Genomic DNA, 18,903 nt, shown 5'->3' on the forward strand with positions numbered 1-18,903 from the left:
CAGTCCCGCGTCCTTTATGCGGATGATGATGAGTGTGTTTGGTGATTTGAACTTCTCCAGCCTCCTCTGTTATTTGGACGACCTGCTTGTCTTTGCTCCATCCGAGGAGGAAGCCCTGAAACGGCTGGAGACTGTCTTCTCGCGGCTCAGAGCCAACAACCTGAAGCTGTCTCAGAAGAAGTGCTACTTCCTTCGCAGGACTGTGGGGTTTCTGGGTCACGTGATAGACAGCAGTGGCGTCTCAGTCGACCAAGAGAAGGTGAGGGTCATCTCAGCTTTCGGGAAGGAGGATCTCATGAACGACGACGGTTGCACCCCATCTCAGCGGAAGGTCAGGTCTTTCCTCGGGATGGTGCTGTATTATCAACACTTCATTCCTGGCTGTTCTTCCATCGCAAAGCCACTCTACGCCTTAACTGCAGGGCAGAAGAGGAAAGCCAAGGGCTCTTTCGGTCGGAGAAGAGCTGGCACCTTTCGAGAACTGACTCCTCAGGATTGGACCCCTGCCTGTGAGAAGGCATTTGATGATCTGAGACACGCACTCCTCAACAGCGTGGTGCTGGCACACCCAGACTTTGATAGGCCTTTCATCCTCTCCACCGATGCTTCCCTTGATGGTCTGGGTGCTGTACTGTCCCAAATTTCTGCTGGTGAGGAGAAGGCAAGACCCATCGCCTTTGCAAGCAAAACTCTCAGTCGCAGCCAGCTCAATTATCCTGCACACAGACTGGAGTTCTTGGCTCTAAAGTGGGCGGTTTGTGAGAAGTTTAGCCACTGGCTCAAGGGTCACAGATTCACCGTCTGGTCAGATAACAATCCTCTCACATATATCATGACCAAGCCGAAACTTGACGCCTGTGAGCAGCGGTGGGTTGCTAAGTTGGCTCCGTATTCCTTCGAAATCAAACATATTCCCGGCAGGTTGAACGTGGTGGCGGATGCCCTCAGCAGAGACCCTTTCGTGAAACCTTTGAGGGAACGGTTGCTGCGTGAACCCTACTTGGAGCTACTGGACCAGGTCTGTGACGTCAGTGATGGGTCTGTGCAAGATGCCTTCCGCCTCACCTGCCAACCACAGTCACTGGAGGGTCCATCTCACTCTGACGCCATTGAAGGTTCAATGTCTGAGGATGAGGTCTCTTCTCTTCTTTCCTCCTTGGACGAGTGGGACTCTGCTCCTAGGCAGCGTGCAGCCTCCCTGGTTGATCACCTCACCACCTTTGAACCACCTGGCCAGGACACGTTGCATTCCCTATCTCTTTCTGAGCTGCAGTCACACCAGCAACAGGACCCAGTAATTTCCAGGGTCGCTCTCTATGTCGACAGGAAGCGCAGGCCTTCCAGACGGGAACGCTACAATGAGAGTCAGCCGACTCTGAGAGTCTTGAAGCAGTGGGAAAAACTGACTCTTCTGAATGGCGTCCTCTACAGGGTCACGAAAGATCCCTTGACTAGACAGAAGAGGTCCCAGTTCGTGGTGCCGGAGTCGCTAAAGGCAGATGCATTATCTGGTGTTCACGACCATGCTGGCCATCAAGGTCAGCCCCGCACACTGTCTCTGGCCCGCCAGCGTTTCTTCTGGTACGACATGGAGAAGGATGTCCGCAATCATGTGAAGCACTGCCACAGATGTGTTCTCAGCAAGACTCCTGAACCTTCCGCAAGAGCCCCACTGGAGAGCATTAAGACCTCTGCCCCTCTGGAGCTTGTGTGCATCGACTTCTGGTCAGCTGAAGACCGTCACAACAAGTCTGTGGATGTTCTTGTGATCACCGATCACTATACAAAGTTGGCACATGCTTTCCCCTGCCAGGATCAGACAGCTAAGAGAGTAGCCAAGAAGCTGTGGGACAACTTTTTCTGTGTTTATGGCTTCCCTCAGCGCCTTCATTCTGACCAGGGAGCAAACTTTGAAAGTGAGCTGATTGCTGAGCTCTTGCAGTTGTCAGGGGTTGACAAGTCCCACACCACACCTTACCACCCTATGGGGAACGGCGGCACAGAGAGGTTCAACCGCACCCTGGGCAACATGTTGAGGTCTCTACCACTTCGCTCCAAACAGAAGTGGCCGCAGATAATACAGACAATGACTTTCGTGTACAATTGCACTGTCCATGAGACCACTGGGTTCGCGCCCTTCTATTTGATGTTCGGGAGAATCCCAAGGCTGCCAGTGGACCTTCTGTTCAGGAATGTACTTCATGATGTGACTGTGTGTGACTACAATGCCTACGTGAAATCCCTCTTGGAAGACCTGCACTGTGCCATGGCACTGGCCCAGAAAAACTGCACAGCGGAGCAGAGACATCAGAGTGACCAGTATAACAAACGGGTCAGGGGCCAACCTCTGTCTGTCGGTGACCAGTTGCTGCTGGCGAACAAAGGCGCCAAGGGAAAATGCAAGCTTTCTGACAAGTGGATGCCTGTTGTGCACACTGTGGTGGCCTCAAAACCAGCCCTCCATATCTACCGGATCAGGGATCCAGAGGGACATGAGCGTGTTGTTCACCGAAACCTGCTGCTGCAAGTCAACTTCCTTCCGCTGGAGGAGGCCTCGGATGGTGAAGATGATGCTCCTGTGCCCGCACCTACCCCTAGCATGACCGATACCGCTCCGGCATCTGATTGGCATGGGACAGAGGTGTCCGAGTTAGACACAGCAGCTGCAACAGCTGGGCCATCCCTAGCTGGTTCCCTCTCGGATGTTGACGGGGAGGATGGCCGCACCGCCTCATGGGTCCTTGAGCAGTCCCCTTTTGATGACTCTGTTCATCCAGACCACCCACCACCTCCTTCTGTGTTGGTCACCCCCGTTTCTAGTGACCCTGCAACTGCTGTAGAGACCCCAATGGCTTTCCCAGCTCCTCTGCCACAACGGCCCCCTGCCAATAAGCGTCAAGCATCACATGTAGATGGCCAGGTTACCTCACGATTCGGCAGAGTCATTAGACCTGTGCGCCGCTTCATTGAGTCCATGGCACAACTTGAGTCCCTTCTTGAGGGTTGAGATAAGGCCGCGTGCTGTTATTAATGTGTGAAATGTGGCGTGTTAGCCATTATTTGTGCTCTGGTGATATACTGCTGTATTGAGCCTTTTTTTATTTTATTTTTCGCTCATCCACATCGTTTGGCCAGGGTGTGGGGTGTAAACTGCACCTCACCTTGTCTGTAGAGTACTGTGGGTTCTTGCTGGGCCCAAGCGAGTCCCTCATTCTCTTATCCTTTAGGTAGGAAGCTCTTATTGCTGTTTCATATGGTTTTGTTGCTTGTTGTAATGGCCAGTGTGTTTATATGTGGATTGTTTTGCGACCCAGAATTTTGCATAATTCTAGCGGGGTGAGTGTAACAGGGACAGTTATGTCTCATTTGTATATAATATATTATGTAAATATGTCTATATAATTACACAAAATCTGTGTTTATTCTTGTTTCATCTTGTGTTAATACCTGACGCAGTAGGACTCACATCAGTATGTGGAACTATAATTTTAGCGTGTACCCCTACGTTCCTTATGCATGTGACACTGTTCCCCTTTTTTTCGCGGGGTTCATGCATCGTTCTCCCCTTTTGATACTGATCTCTGTGGGAGAGGTAGGCGGCTCTTCAGCCAGAAGCAATTTCCGTGTTTTAGTGTCGACTTTATGCACTTTAAGTTACTTTTTATTACTTATTTTTGTTGTAGTGTCTCACGGGTGTTCACAATGTATTTCTGTGTTGTTTAATTTGTATAGGGGCACGTTAAAGAGAGTACTGACTGGAGAAATGTTTTCTTTCTGTCGCTGTTTCGTCAGGTATGTTGTGTTACTTTTTACGTTATGCCCTTTTGATACTGATCTCTGTGGGAGAGGGGCACGTTAAAGAGAGTACTGACTGGAGAAATGTTTTCTTTCTGTCGCTGTTTCGTCAGGAGTGAAAATAAATGTACATCCTGAATGAAGCTACACGTCTGGGTCGTCGTCTTTCTACACAACACAACGCAGAGTCAGACACAGCCGGTTACATCAAGACAAAACAACAATTTAATCAGTGGGGTGGAAATCATTTAATAATAAATAATGGACTGTATTAGTCATTTAGAATTTTTATTTGTTGGGAGCCAAATGATTTCTAGAAAAGGTTCCTGACCACTGTTTTAGGGTGTCATCCCATGTAATTATTTTAACAAACCCGATTACTTTTTTATTTCAGGGGATCCATTTTCCAGATGTGGAAATTGCAGACATGGATCAAATTGGAGTACAAGTTCCTGAACTGGCATCTCCCCTGGGCATCGAAGAACTGGAAGGACTGAATCAACTTTTTAATCCTACTGCTCCTTCATTGTGTTTTGGGGCAGACATCTATAGTGCTGTAGTTCACTACATAGAGGGTGTCCTTGAATCAAGTCAGGAAGCATAAGGCACAATGCATACTAACTTTCAGCAGTGGAAGAAGTATTCAGTAATTAGTTGCATATAAATCCTTTATATCCTGTTGGCTAGTTTAATCTCCATCAATGCATCATATTCTATAAGATCATCATGTGTTTGTATCTTTGTCTCTGTCCTGTGAAAACCACGTATCTCTACAAAGTCAGAAAAACAGCCTGTTTTCAGCTTTGTGACGACTACTTTTCAAGCTGATCCAAGAGGCTTTTTAAAGAGTTTATTTAGCTGAAGAAGAATTTAAGTAACACTTCATCCTTCAGTTGATCACAAACATTCAACACCAACACATCTGGAGATACGTGGTACTTTTGTGGGGGTGATTGGGTAGAGGATGATGGAATATATATATATAGGGCATGACTGTTATATTCTCATTTTGAAAAGGGAAAATAGATGTATTTCAATTTTAGAGGCCTACTTTATTTGTAGTAACCTGAAATGTTACTCTTAGAATAACATGGCTTTCCACTAGCTAATGCAGTTCCTTGTTACATGAAAGATACTACAGTAGTAGTATAATGTTCTATTTTAGAACTCACAATAATGTCCCTACCTTTCATCCTGACATTGACTTCTGTTCATTCCGCTACGACTTGAAAAAATCATTTTCAGAGACTTCAACCTGCATTCAAAATAGTCCCCGGGGAAATGTTTACACATCAAATGATCAGTTCTGTGGTTTATGAATGGAAATTACTTTTTTAGCCGCAGAACATTTTAAGGTATATAATATAATAATTCAAATTTTGATTGTTGTGAAAAATGTAAAATGTGGGTAAATTGAAATGAAGCAAACATCCAAAGTCACTGGTCAATGGTTTATTTCTTAGAATCTTTGGATACAAGAGCTGTAGGATTCAAGTAAATACATCAGCAATAACAAGTACTGTAATAGACCATTTTCTAAATATTGACTATTAACAGAATGAATGATGCCATGTTACAACTACCTGAACCAGGTGCCAGAACTACATATGGCACAATCCAAACAGCCCTTCCAACAAAATGCAGTACAAAAAGAGTACCAGGCAAAGGTTATAGTATCTGTCACAAAATGTCATGTTCAAGTTCAATTTTGAGCTGACCACTGGAGCAAATGAAGTAGTAATAATCTCAAAAGGTTTCGTTTCTGTGAGTCGATATTCTTAAAATGGAGATCTCTTTTCAGGTGAAAGAATACCAAAGACAAAATCCCTTTTTACACCAATGAACAAAAGCAGAAGCTCCATAACACTGAAACAATGTTTTTTTGCAACAGAATCATACTGATGAGCAGTATCTAAACTAGACCAAAGCCTGTAACATAGGTTGCAATGCAGCTCTCCACATGCTTGGAAAAGTCCTCATAGTTTTGGAAGTGCCCAGGTACATGCAATGTGCTAAAACATGTGGAAGACTTCAGGTACGCCCCCTTCACAACTCGGACCTTCAAGGTGTCTGTAGGGATTTCCCACCCTACCCAGAATTTTGTCAGCTGTTCGAGTTGGGATGGAGAGGCTGCATTCAAAGACAACAAGAGGTTGTGGAAATACATCAAATAAATGACATTTGCGTTTTTAAAGATGAGCTGTATTTTACTGCTTTACCATGTTGTTTTATATATAGGTAAATGGAAATACTTTGTTGGGATAGTACTGAGCCCAAAAAAGGAGGGTGGCACAAAGTAGTATTAGCAAAGACCACATCAACTAGCTAGCGTTAAATATACAATTTAAGTAACTCCGGGATGCACGCACAGCTGTCTTGATATATTTAGTTAATTACGATGTAACGTTAGTTAATTAAAACTGTAGTGGCATGTTCCGTGGTAGCATGTAATTAACCCACCTGTGTCCCACAAGAGTTCGCCTTGGGCTCCTCCATGTTGACTCCCGCAAGCACGCTCCAAGTGGCTCAGGTCAGCAAAACGAACGCGTTAGAACCTTGTGTCCTATGATTGGATGGTCAGTGGGCTACGTCCCGATTGGCTAGTCAGTGGGCAACGTGCTGATTGGCTAGCATACTCAGGCGTAAAAACAGGGTCAAAATTCGTACTCGTAAATAGCAGCTTGTAGCTTGTAACTTCAGGTTCGCACACACAGATAGGAAATTTGTGTGTCCGTATCTCAGACTTTGTGAAACCTCACTGTTGTAAATATCCTTGCACAAAATATTTCTACACCTGCAAAACTTTTTTACACGTGCAAATTATATCTGCAAAAACTTTTCACACACGCACAAAATATTTCTACAGCTGCAAAATGTTTTTACACGAGCAAATTATATCTGTGTGCACAAACTTTTTTACACATGCACAAAATCTTTTCACATGCGCACAACAGGTGATATACAACTGCAGACTGTGAAATAATTTGTGAATATTATTGACCCTAATTTGATTCCATAATAACCCGTTAAGTGATCACCTCTGACATGCACATTTCACTTCCTGTCTGTTTTTAAACACTGTGATTTGAACTGCATTTATTTATCGTATGTATGCAAATGTGTGTACGTATAACCATATTGCTGTTGCTGTTGATGTGTAGATGTACACGGACAGGATTGCTTTTCATTTTGCTCCTACCTGTACAATGACATTAATAGAACAGTCTCCACAACTCAACTTTATTAACACTCAGAATTAAAATAATTGTATAAAAACTGATATAATGGAAAAAAATAGAGCCAATTTTGAAAACAAATGCAAAGGAAACATTCTATAAATATAACAAATGACTTGAGTATATATATATTGGTATACATTTATTATCTGTAGTGTTTTGTTATGTGTGGTATCTCCCAACCTTGGCCTTGTTAAAATGTTTCTGGATAGATGTTTACCTTTTATCATAAAGTACATTTATTCAAGTACTTTATTTAATTACAATTCCCATACTCTGTTACAGTAAAAGTCCTGCATTCAAAATGTTACTCAAGTAAAAGTAGAAGTACTCAGATCTGGTACTTGAGTAAAAGTAGAAGTACTCAGAATTGTACTTGAGTTTAGTACTTGAGTAAATGTACTTAGTTACTTTACACCGCTGCTGTTGGCTCAGTAAGGATTCCCAAAGATCTCGTTTTTCTTCTGCAGGCGAAAACACCTTTAGGCTTTAATATTTTCAGCGGGATTACTTCCTGTTTACAGTTTATACAGAAACTACAAAAAGAACATTCTACAGAAAAAGTCACACAGGCATCATTTTTGACACCATTTCAAAATAAAACATGGAACCACGAGGAGCTGTTAATGCGACATTTATTTAAAAAAAAAAAAGAGTTGGGAGAATCAAGGCATGAGGAAGAGGAGGAGGAAGAAGAGGAGGAAATTCAGATGTCATTTACAGTTGAACTCAAAAGAAACTGTTAAACAGCAACAGTTATACACAACCATTTACACAACCTGTACAAATATTCCCGAAAAATTTGCGATTTTTAAATTCAAAATAACTTAAATAGGCTTCTATGTAAAAGTGCAAATCCTTACGCGTGGGAGAGTAACAGAAGGGGTGCTTTGTGGCTGGATATAGGGAGTTAAACATGTAAGGCATCACAAACACATGGAAGTATGCTACTACCAAGCCAGTATCCTCACGATTGAGAAACGGCCACAGCCAGCTCCACTCTGTATTTCCTGGTTCCTCCCCTTCAGATCCACATGAGGAGGAGGGGTGTAACCAGTGGTTAATTTGAGCCGGATCCTGTTCATTTTGGCCACCCTGTGTTCCGGCACCTATTTGGGCAGATCCGGTACCTCTCACAAAAAATAAAAATAAAAAATGGTTAAAATGAAATAAAATATGCAGATATTAATTTACAGAAAAAATCCCAAGAATTTTATGTCGTTTATTAAGATTAAGATTTGAAAGAGTCGGAGATCTGTGTTGACGCACTAAAAAGCTGGACCAACGGACAAACGTCTTTCACTTTTGAAATTCGCCACATGAGGAGCACGTCGCAGAGAGGAAGAAACGGTGATTCAATGCAAGCATGTCAAAAAGACAGTTAAATTTACTGTCTTTCTTCAAAAAGAAGGAAGAGGTAATAGACACTTCAAAACGAGTCAGAAAAGCCTCCACAAGCAGCGACGAGGGCAGCTGCAGCGGTCATGTTGATGGTCAAAACCAGGAGGAGGTTAGCGCCGCAACAGCTAGCCAGCTAGCTAACCGACAGCTAGCCAAGCCCGGGCAGCGGGTCAGGTTCACCGCCAGCCGGAACAGGAGCCATCTACCGTCAGCCAGGTGGACCACCAACAGCAACGGGTGGGTACCCTGGCATCAACTAGCCCGGTACAACAGCCGGAGCAAGAGGCGAGCGGAACCGCGACATCAGCTGGCTTACAGCAGGAATATTCAGTAGGAGAGGAGAGCGCATTGAGCGTAGAAGAGTGTGGGACGTCCAGCGACAGGTCAGTTTTTTCTAACTGTGGCCAAGAACTTGGAGGACCGTATGTTATCTCAAGGAGGCCGGATGCCAGATAAAACTGGATATAACAAGTTCATTGAGGAGTTGAAGGTGCTTTACGCACAATACTGGCCCGAGGACACTGCGGTCAAGTGAGCCTACGCTACGTTTCTGTTGGTCAAGTGAGCCGTCCCAAAATTGAAAGTTCGCCCGTATTACGAGTTTTACGGTAAAAATGAAGTCGGCGAGTCTTTACTGGCGTGTAACATCTTCCGGTTTTCAGAATAAGACGAGTTTTTTTTTTACGGTATATATATTGTAATGATCCCAGGAAATTTCGGAGACAGATGTATTCCTCAGTTAGGCGTCTTCCCGCCATTGTTTATTAAAGACAACACACATCAACAGGGACACATGTGTCTCTCTCTTATGGACGTCCATGAACTAGCAAGCAGCAGACTGCGGTTACATAACTTCCGGTCTTAGACCGGAAGTCCGCTGCAATAAATTAAAATAGAACTGTCAGTATGATCAAATCCTAATTTTGAGACATTAGTTTACATGATCTTTGAACATTGAGCTAAAAACAAATATTTCTTTCTCATATTATAAATCAGATTGTCTTGTAATCTAGGCGAAACACTGCTCAAATAGGACATTTTGGATAGCTTTTATTATGAAATTAAACATCAGATTGTTATGAAATTTCATGAGTAGCTCACTGAGGTGGTCTACTATAACACTGAATAGAAGAAGTTCTGTGGAAGCAAAGATTTTAGGAAAAATTGCAATTTGAAATCAGGATGAACACTGTTCAAATTCCACTTTTTACATAGCTTTTATTCTGAAATTCCAAATCAGATTGACATGAAATTTCATGAGTAGCTATCTGAGGTGGTCTACTATCACACTGAATCGAAGAACTTCTGTGGAAGCAAAGATTTGTGGAAATATTGCAATTTGAAATCAGGAGGAACACTGTTCAAATTCCACATTTTACATAGCTTTTATTCTGAAATTCCAAATCAGATTGTTATGAAATTTTATGAGCAGCTATCTGAGGTGGTCTACTATCACATTGAATTGAAGAACTTCTGTGGAAGCAAAGATTTTTGGATATATTGCAATTTGAAATCAGGAGCAACACTGTTCAAATTCCACTTTTTGGATTGGTTTTATTCTGAAATTCCACATCAGATTGTTATGAAATTTTATGAGCAGCTATCTGAGGTGGTCTACTATCACACTGAATCGAAGAACTTCTGTGGAAGCAAAGATTTGAGGAAATATTGAAATTTGAAATCAGGAGCAACACTGTTCAAATTCCACATTTTACATAGCTTTTATTCTGAAATTCCACATCAGATTGTTATGAAATTTTATGAGCAGCTATCTGAGGTGGTCTACTATCACACAGAATAGCAGAAGTACTGTTGAAGCAGACATTTTAGGAAAAATTACAATTTCCAATCAGGAGGAACACTGTTCAAATTCCATATTTTGTGTACACATACAGTAAGTGAGCTTCAGTGTGTCGGTGAAAGTGAGAGTCAAGTGTTGTTTGCAGCTGTTTTTCAATTTAAATGCAAAGGACACATTCCCAATGGCCTGCCCTTGCTTTTTTAAGTGTGTCTTCGTCGGTCGCCAGACATTCTTCATGATACCATCGCTCACATGTATCACACTGTATCTGTAAAATAAAATAAGCAAAGTCAATGATTTATCAGTCATACATTGCTTCTTGGATGTGTCTTGAACATATATGATTACATAAAAGTACCGTAATTTGATTGAAATAAAGAGCGTGGGGCGGGGGGGAGATGAAGATCGTGGTTCAATTAGGTTTTAACACCTTCAATATATTTTAATTTAGTTTATACCAGTCTATATTAGAATTGAAGAACAACAACAACGAAAAATCCTGCAGTCATTGATTTAAAAGGAAAACTCACCCAAAGGGTATTCGGAGGTCCAGATCCAGGGGGCTTTGGGGCAGCGCACATCGCACAGTCATTGTCCATATCAAACACTGAGATGAAATACATTTATGTTATTATTTACTTATGTACACATAACACAGTTCAGTTACAACAGACTTGCAATCAAAACACATTTAGCTTGTCAACAAGATGATTGATAATCATCCACTCAGGCGTATTGAAAGCCTGACAGTCTAAATCAATGTAACTGTCACTATTCAAAATTCTTTACTGTCGCAAATTATAAAAATATTATTACTTCATGCCTTAACAGATTATAAATTATATGCAAATTATAAAAATATTAATACTTCATGCATTAACAGATTATAAATGATATGGATCATGTTTCATCTCCAGTTGACTTTTAAGTTTGATAAGAAGTATTAATGATTCTGAGAAATGTGTGGGGTACATGAATTTGCATTTGTACACAAATTCTGTCACACCTTGGACTACAAAAGATGTATTATTTGGGCTTCTTTTGAGAGGCTTCAGTTTGTTTGGATGTGTAGGATTAAATCAAATTTCACAATAACATGATAAGGAATGAATTATGTCTACAGTAAATATTAAAATGGATTACGAACCTGAACCCTTCAACAATGACTGTGCCAAGTGTGTCCTTGCAAGAGCCATCTCCTTCTTGGTGGTTTTGAAGGTCATGTCTGGCAATGCAGGCTACAGCTTCTTCCAGAAAAACACTTTAAAAATCCGATTGTAAATTCAAATCCGCAATTAAACCCGTAGCAGTCCGTAGCAAATAGACAGGCATTGGTATTAACCCTTTACCTCTATGAGTGCATTTGAGTAGCCGGCGACGCACTTCAAGCTTTATATTGATATCGCCGTAACTCACATAGTAAATGGCCATTTCGCGCAATTGAAACGACTTTGGAAAGCTACTATAACAGTTGGGGCTTTGCGCTGATATGCGTAATTACGGTAGGAGGTGTGAGAGGGTTACTGGAGGCCACTTGTTCAAAGACTTTTAGATTGTCTCTGAAGGCTTCGGCAACTACAAACGCTTGGACAATAAAAAAAAGTTTAAAGCCAAAGGAGTACAAAGGAGATTGTAAGATCAAAATAAATATAACTTGCTGGAGCTATGGTAAAATAAATTTTAATTCGGTTTTGATACATAAAAGTATTTTTTACATGTTAGTTTAGTGTGTGTTATAAAGAAATTCGGTATTTGAGTGTAATTGAGTGCTTCTTTGATAGTTTGAACTGATCCTTCTTTGATCCTTTTAACTTCGATTGGTCTAACCTTTTGACCTCTCTTGTATTTTTAAATTTACTAGTGCTGTAGTAGGTATTTGGCTTTACAGGTGTGTGTGCGTGCGTGTTTGCGTGCGTGCGCATGTGTGTGAGAGAGAGAGAGAGAGAGAGAGAGAGAGAGAGAGAGAGAGAGAGAGAGAGAGAGAGAGAGAGAGAGAGAGAGAGAGAGAGAGAGAGAGAGATGCATTTATAGGTTTGCATCAACAGCCTACATGCAGCAGTATTTCATAAATGCAGAAACTAAATTTATGCATAAATGCATTTTTCAGAAATGCATTCATGCATTATGCATTTATAGGTTGGCAGCAACAGCACCTAAATGAACATACTGCAGTAAAAACCAACACAAAATTCGGTATTTGAGTGTAATAGAGTGCTTCTTTGATTGTTTGAACTGATCCTTCTTTGATCCTTTGACTTCGACCCTTCGACCTCTCTTTTTTTAAAATTTACAAGTACTGTAGAGTGTACTTGGTCATACAGGTGTGTGTGCGTGTGCGTGTGCGTGTGTGTGTGTGTGTGTGTGTGTGTGGGGAGGCGGGGGGGGGGGATCAATGGGAGAAAACACCTGGCTCCTCAATACCTGTGTCATTCCAGCTGGACATGTCCTCCTCATCCTCAGAGGACTGTAGGACAGATCCTCCTTTGCAGAAAAGTCTTTTAATTTTTGCTGAAACAATGAGAAGCAAAGCAAGCTACATGCACCTGTATATATGTACTTTGGCACAAAGGGAAAAAAATATTGTAGTTGAGTGCAATTTTGAGTCTTTGAACTGATGACCCTCTTTGATCCTTTGACTTCGATTGGTCTAACCTTTTGACCTCTCTTTTATATTTAAATTTACTAGTGCTGTAGTAGGTATTTTGCTTTACAGGTTTGTGTGCGTGCGTGCGTGCGCATATGTGTGTGTGTGTGAGAGAGAGAGAGAGAGAGCGAGAGAGCGAGAGAGCGAGAGAGATATATGCATTTACAGTTGTGACCAAAATTATTAGCCCCCCCTTATGAAATTAGACAAAACGTTTGATTTCTCCATGGAAATGGCCATTAACAACACATATTTGTTAATGTGAAAACAAATGGACTCTAAAGACATAATTTGACATTTTTGATTAGAATACTTTATTGATACAATCAGTTTAAACAAAAAAAGGGCAGAAATGAGAAATCCAAAATTATTAGCCCCCTGGCCATTAATTGTCAATGGTGTACCCTTTCTGAGCCACAACTGAAAACAACCTCTTAAAATAGTTCTTCACTAGGTTGGCACAGGTCACCTGAGGGATTTTGGCCCATTCTTCCTTTGCAAATTGTTCCAGCTGGTCCTAATTGCGTGGTTTCCGAGCATGGACGTTCACTTTCAGCACCCTCCAAAGATTCTCAATAGGATTGAGGTCTGGACTCTGTGCGGGCCACTCCAGGACCTTGGTTTTGGTATCCTTCAGGAACTGTTGGACCAATTTTGATGTATGCTTCGGGTCATTGTCTTGTTGGAAGACCGAGCGACAACCTAAGGACAGACTACGAGCAGATTTCTGCATATTATCCCTCAAAATGTCAACATAATATTCTTTTTTCATGATTCCCTGCACCCGAACAAGGCTCCCTGTGCCTGAGGCTGCTAAACAGCCCCATAGCTTGATGCTCCCACCACCATGTTTAACTGTGTGAACTGTGTTCCTAGGGTTGAAGGCCTCTTCCTTAACTAACTGACCATTATGATTATGATGAGATGGTTTTGAAAGCAGATTAGAAAGCGGAAACCACAAAAAGATCCCCCCAAACTATGACAATGAGGCAGGAGTCTCATAACTGCAAGTCTGATAAGTTGTAGTTGAATATTGGAAATAGCATTAATGAAAAACTAAATGTGTTAACTAGGCCTTAAAGGGCCTAAGGTGTGGCTGGCTCTGTTACAAATAGAACATTCAAAGGAGGACTGGGGGATGCAAAAGATCCTTTACAGCCTAAGAAATAAGATATCAGAATAGCTTATTAAATAGATGAGCAACAAAGACTATCTATCTATCTATTATATATTACATTATTATAAATTTCATAACAATCTGATGTGGAATTTCAGAATAAAACCAATCCAAAATGTGGAATTTGAACAGTGTTGCTCCTGATTTCAAATTTCAATATTTCCTAAAATCTTTGCTTCCACAGAAGTTCCTCGATTCAGTGTGATAGTAGACCACCTCAGATAGCTGCTCATAAAATTTCATAACAATCTGATGTGGAATTTCAGAATAAAAGCTATGTAAAAAGTGGAATTTGAACAGTGTTGCTCCTGATTTCAAATTTCAATATTTCCTAAAATCTTTGCTTCCACAGAAGTTCTTCAATTCAGTGTGATAGTAGACCACCTCAGATAGCTGCTCATAAAATTTCATAACAATCTGATGTGGAATTTCAGAATAAAAGCTATGTAAAAAGTGGAATATGAACAGTGTTGCTCCTGATTACAAATTGCAATATTTCCACAAATCTTTGCTTCCACAGAAGTTCTTCGATTCAGTGTGATAGTAGACCACCTCAGATAGCTGCTCATAAAATTTCATAACAATCTGATGTGGAATTTCAGAATAAAAGCTATGTAAAATGTGGAATTTGAACAGTGTTCCTCCTGATTTCAAATTTCAATATTTCCTAAAATCTTTGCTTTCACAGAAGTTCTTCTATTCGGTGTGATAGTAGACCACCTCAGATAGCTGCTCATAAAATTTCATGTCAATCTGATGTGGAATTTCAGAATAAAACCAATCCAAAAAGTGGAATTTGAACAGTGTTGCTCCTGATTTCAAATTTCAATATTTCCTCAAATCTTTGCTTCCACAGAAGTTCTTCGATTCAGTGTGATAGTAGACCACCTCAGATAGCTGCTCATAAAATTTCATAACAATCTGATGTGGAATTTCAGAATAAAACCAATCCAAAAAGTGGAATTTGAACAGTGTTGCTCCTGATTTCAAATTTCAATATTTCCTAAAATCTTTGCTTCCACAGAAGTTCTTCAATTCAGTGTGATAGTAGACCACCTCAGATAGCTGCTCATAAAATTTCATAACAATCTGATGTGGAATTTCAGAATAAAAGCTATGTAAAATGTGGAATTTGAACAGTGTTCCTCCTGATTTCAAATTTCAATATTTCCTAAAATCTTTGCTTTCACAGAAGTTCTTCTATTCGGTGTGATAGTAGACCACCTCAGATAGCTGCTCATAAAATTTCATGTCAATCTGATGTGGAATTTCAGAATAAAACCAATCCAAAAAGTGGAATTTGAACAGTGTTGCTCCTGATTTCAAATTTCAATATTTCCTCAAATCTTTGCTTCCACAGAAGTTCTTCGATTCAGTGTGATAGTAGACCACCTCAGATAGCTGCTCATAAAATTTCATAACAATCTGATGTGGAATTTCAGAATAAAACCAATCCAAAAAGTGGAATTTGAACAGTGTTGCTCCTGATTTCAAATTTCAATATTTCCTAAAATCTTTGCTTCCACAGAAGTTCTTCAATTCAGTGTGATAGTAGACCACCTCAGATAGCTGCTCATAAAATTTCATAACAATCTGATGTGGAATTTCAGAATAAAAGCTATGTAAAATGTGGAATTTGAACAGTGTTCCTCCTGATTTCAAATTTCAATATTTCCTAAAATCTTTGCTTTCACAGAAGTTCTTCTATTCGGTGTGATAGTAGACCACCTCAGATAGCTGCTCATAAAATTTCATGTCAATCTGATGTGGAATTTCAGAATAAAACCAATCCAAAAAGTGGAATTTGAACAGTGTTGCTCCTGATTTCAAATTTCAATATTTCCTCAAATCTTTGCTTCCACAGAAGTTCTTCGATTCAGTGTGATAGTAGACCACCTCAGATAGCTGCTCATAAAATTTCATAACAATCTGATGTGGAATTTCAGAATAAAACCAATCCAAAAAGTGGAATTTGAACAGTGTTGCTCCTGATTTCAAATTTCAATATTTCCTAAAATCTTTGCTTCCACAGAAGTTCTTCAATTCAGTGTGATAGTAGACCACCTCAGATAGCTGCTCATAAAATTTCATAACAATCTGATGTGGAATTTCAGAATAAAAGCTATGTAAAATGTGGAATTTGAACAGTGTTCCTCCTGATTTCAAATTTCAATATTTCCTAAAATCTTTGCTTTCACAGAAGTTCTTCTATTCGGTGTGATAGTAGACCACCTCAGATAGCTGCTCATAAAATTTCATGTCAATCTGATGTGGAATTTCAGAATAAAACCAATCCAAAAAGTGGAATTTGAACAGTGTTGCTCCTGATTTCAAATTTCAATATTTCCTCAAATCTTTGCTTCCACAGAAGTTCTTCGATTCAGTGTGATAGTAGACCACCTCAGATAGCTGCTCATAAAATTTCATAACAATCTGATGTGGAATTTCAGAATAAAACCAATCCAAAAAGTGGAATTTGAACAGTGTTGCTCCTGATTTCAAATTTCAATATTTCCTAAAATCGTTGCTTTCACAGAAGTTCTTCTATTCGGTGTGATAGTAGACCACCTCAGATAGCTGCTCATAAAATTTCATGTCAATCTGATGTGGAATTTCAGAATAAAACCAATCCAAAAAGTGGAATTTGAACAGTGTTGCTCCTGATTTCAAATTTAAATATTTCCTCAAATCTTTGCTTCCACAGAAGTTCTTCGATTCAGTGTGATAGTAGACCACCTCAGATAGCTGCTCATAAAATTTCATAACAATCTGATGTGGAATTTCAGAATAAAAGCTATGTAAAATGTGGAATTTGAACAGTGTTCCTCCTGATTTCAAATTTCAATATTTCCTAAAATCTTTGCTTTCACAGAAGTTCTTCTATTCGGTGTGATAGTAGACCACCTCAGATAGCTGCTCATAAAATTTCATGTCAATCTGATGTGGAATTTCAGAATAAAACCAATCCAAAAAGTGGAATTTGAAAAGTGTTGCTCCTGATTTCAAATTTCAATATTTCCTCAAATCTTTGCTTCCACAGAAGTTCTTCGATTCAGTGTGATAGTAGACCACCTCAGATAGCTGCTCATAAAATTTCATAACAATCTGATGTGGAATTTCAGAATAAAAGCTATGTAAAAAGTGGAATTTGAACAGTGTTGCTCCTGATTTCAAATTTCAATATTTCCTAAAATCTTTGCTTCCACAGAAGTTCTTCAATTCAGTGTGATAGTAGACCACCTCAGATAGCTGCTCATAAAATTTCATAACAATCTGATGTGGAATTTCAGAATAAAAGCTATGTAAAAAGTGGAATATGAACAGTGTTGCTCCTGATTACAAATTGCAATATTTCCACAAATCTTTGCTTCCACAGAAGTTCTTCGATTCAGTGTGATAGTAGACCACCTCAGATAGCTGCTCATAAAATTTCATAACAATCTGATGTGGAATTTCAGAATAAAAGCTATGTAAAATGTGGAATTTGAACAGTGTTGCTCCTGATTTCAAATTTCAATATTTCCTAAAATCGTTGCTTTCACAGAAGTTCTTCTATTCGGTGTGATAGTAGACCACCTCAGATAGCTGCTCATAAAATTTCATGTCAATCTGATGTGGAATTTCAGAATAAAACCAATCCAAAAAGTGGAATTTGAACAGTGTTGCTCCTGATTTCAAATTTCAATATTTCCTCAAATCTTTGCTTCCACAGAAGTTCTTTGATTCAGTGTGATATTAGACCACCTCAGATTGCTGCTCATGAAATTTGATAACAATCTGATGTGGAATTTCAGAATAAAAGCTATGTAAAATGTGGAATTTGAACAGTGTTCCTCCTGATTTCAAATTTCAATATTTCCTAAAATCTTTGCTTCCACAGAAGTTCCTCGATTCAGTGTGATAGTAGACCACCTCAGATAGCTGCTCATAAAATTTCATAACAATCTGATGTGGAATTTCAGAATAAAAGCTATGTAAAATGTGGAATTTGAACAGTGTTGTTCCTGATTTCAAATTGCAATATTTCCACAAATCTTTGCTTCCACAGAAGTTCTTCGATTCAGTGTGATAGTAGACCACCTCAGTGAGCTACTCATGAAATTTCATGTTAATCTGATGTTTAATTTCATAATAAAAGCTATCCAAAATGTCCTATTTGAGCAGTGTTTCTCCTAGATTACAAGACAATCTGATTTATAATTTGAGAATGAAGAAATATTTGTTTTTTAGCTCAATGTTTCAAAGATCATGTAAACTAATGATTCAAAATTAGGATTTGATCATACTGACAGCTCTATTTTAATTTATTGCAGCCTGACTGCAGTCTGGAGGGTGACTTCCGGTCTAAGACCGGAAGTTATGTAACCGCAGTCTGCTGCTTGCTAGTTCATGGACGTCCATAAGAGAGAGACACATGTGTCCCTGTTGATGTGTGTGTTCTTTAATAAACAAGGACGGGAAGACGCCTAACTGAGGAATACATCCCTGTCTCCGACATTTTCTGGGATCGTTACAATATCTCGTTTTATTCTGAAAACAGGATGTTGCTACACGCCAGTAAAGACTCGCCGACTTCATTTTTACCGTAAAACTCGTAATACGGGCGAACTTTCAATTTTGGGACGGCTCACTTGACCAACAGAAACGTAGCGTAGGCTCACTTGACCGCAGTCCCGAGGACGCAGGTGCGCTGTATGGAGAGACTGAGGTCGAGTCACTGTGTCAGCGCTTCAACATTGCCAACCCGCGCGCAGTCATACGGGCCTACAGAACGTACAGAGACTCAGATGGTAAAGACACCCCCGATGAGCTGATGGAGTTACTTGTTGCTGTCAACAGCATTCCCATT

The sequence above is a fragment of the Notothenia rossii genome (genome assembly GCF_949606895.1).
Source record: "Notothenia rossii genome assembly, chromosome: 6".
NCBI classification, from domain to species: Eukaryota; Metazoa; Chordata; class Actinopteri; order Perciformes; family Nototheniidae; genus Notothenia; species Notothenia rossii.